The following is a 2,515-nucleotide window of genomic DNA, read 5'->3' on the forward strand; positions in this document are numbered from 1 at the left end:
GACCCAGGAGGCCTCGAGGAGGGAGCTGTCTCTCAGTCCCCCTGGGAAAGAGGCCGAATCTGCTGCCACCCACCCCCAGTTCCCCACCCCAGCCCAGGGGCCCAGCCCCAATCAGGCCATGGGGCCTGCCTGCCGGGGGGAGAGACCAGGAGGCCCCATTGGCGATTGGAGCTTGAGGGCTGGGGACAGCTCCTGCATTGAGCCTCTGCCCTCTGGTGGTCAGTGAGTATCATAGTGACCAGTCATTCTGGTTGTTCCAGTCATTCTGGTCATTCCGTCTTAATGGTTGCTTAGGCTTTTATATATAGATAGTTCTGTCTTGATGGGAGCTTCTGTCACAGGATAATATTTGCTAAATCTAATCCATTACAATTATGCCATGCACCATTATCAATATTCCAGTACATTCTCATTTACAAAGGACTATTATCTATGAAGCCAACTTGCTTCCACATGATTCACCTTTTCATCAGAAACTTAACAGGAATGGAAATGATAATTTGTGCATTGTTCATAACTCAATGTAGATATTAGCCCTTTTTTATTATAAACCATAACCTATACATCAGGAAACCATCTCAGAAAGTCACCAACTTTCAGACTTATCAAATAATAAAATTTTAAAAATGTCATTTTAAATACATAGATTTGCTTCTTAAGGATATCTTAGCATGGATTGCTATTATACTCCTCTCGCTTAAAACTGTTGAGTGAATCATAATAAGATGACTGACACATCCAAAGTAATAGTCCTGAAGCTTTCTGAAACCACTACTCCTAAACCTGCTTCTCTTTATTGATATAATGAGGGGGGATTAATTTTAAAAGGTGGTGACTATTGATTACTTAATGGCAGAAGATAGTGTAGAGAAATGCTGAAGTGAGCCTATTCCGTACCCTCTTGGGCCACATAACCCCATTATCCATGGTGGAAACCATGCTGTAACCCTCATTAATAGTTAATAGGCAGGATGCAGGCTGGATGTAGGCTACAAATGTACCCTAAGCATAGGCTCCAATAATGCATACGAATGTTTCAAGTATATAAAAGAGTAACAGATTTCCCTGTGTTGAAATCGTTTATAAGCTGTACAACATTACATCAATTCCCTTTTCTGATCTCTGGACAATGATAGCCTGGTGGAAACACTTACTAGGCACGCTGGAGTGATTAATGCTTTGGGAAGTCACTCTAGGTTAGTAAGCTCTGCATTAGAAGACTGTATTTTCCAGTGTGGTTCTCAGTTTCAGCCCTTTTTCCCTCTCCTCCTGCCATAAGCCGAAGGGCTCGTTCAGCAGGGGTGGCAAGTCAGCAAAAGGGCTAACCCCTTGCCACATGTCAGGATCTTTTTATTTCGGCTCATTCAAAATGGAAACAAAGAGTTTTAAAGATAACTATTAGGGAGAGATGAGTGTAAGAGTGCTTGTAAGGACTAAAAGTCTGTGATGCTCACTTGAACTAAAGTGGGCTGTGACATCTGAAAGGACAAAGTGTTCTAGGTTACTGGTTCCCATTATTAACTTTTCTAATCACCAGATTATGTTTTGGTACCACCAGCTTATTTTGAGAATATAAGCTTGAAATAAGATGGAGTTCTTAAGACAGAACATGTTCTTAGGATTTGTGGATATCTAAGGACACAGTATTAAATATCTACCTTCTCAAACAATGTGCAAAATTAAACAGAGAGTGAGGAAATATCAATTTCTTGACTCAATGACTAAAGATTTTTATAAATATGTTTAGAAGAATATCAGAAACTATTTATAGTTACCTGCCTAGAATGAGTTGTGTAAGAATAAACATTTATCTTCACAGGACAAAAAGTAGCCAAGGGAACAAGTCTTTTATTAACATATTGAGTTTTTTCTCACAGCCAGTGAATGAAATTGACTTAAGGTCTCATTGTAATTCCATGTTAAATGTGGGGAAATTCAGGTTTATTTCAAACCTTAGGCTGTGCATAACTAAGTGCTGTTTTCAATTTATTTATAGGTCTATGTGTATGCTTTCTCTTTCTGACATCAAGTAGCGAATTTAAACTTAGCAAGAGTTAGAAGTGGAAAATGTATTTGTGCTTATTTTCATTTTGCTTTTTGACTAATATGATCTTCATGAAGCATAATGTTGTATCTACTCAGATGTTTTCTTTGTTTTCTTGTTTATCAGTTGTTTGGTGGGTTACTAATACATGCCATTCATATGAGCAAAATTAACACTATAAAATAAAAAATTAACAGATTTTCTCCAAGGTGTGTACCACTATAACATAAAACCTATGAAGATAATTGATCAAATGTACAACTACTATTATAATAATAGTTATACATTCAATGTCCTTATTCCAGAGATATTTTTTTCCTTTTTATTGAATTTATTGGTTAATAACATTATACCGGTTTCAAGTATATAACTGATGCTTATTGAACCATAATATATTTTGCACTTTTATCAGTGAAAGTCACAAATCCTAAACTTCCTTTCCTTTTCCTTCATTTTCTATTTTCTAGCGCA

Source organism: Myotis lucifugus, unplaced genomic scaffold, assembly GCF_000147115.1.
Source record: "Myotis lucifugus unplaced genomic scaffold, Myoluc2.0 scaffold_1138, whole genome shotgun sequence".
In the NCBI taxonomy this organism is placed as follows: domain Eukaryota; kingdom Metazoa; phylum Chordata; class Mammalia; order Chiroptera; family Vespertilionidae; genus Myotis; species Myotis lucifugus.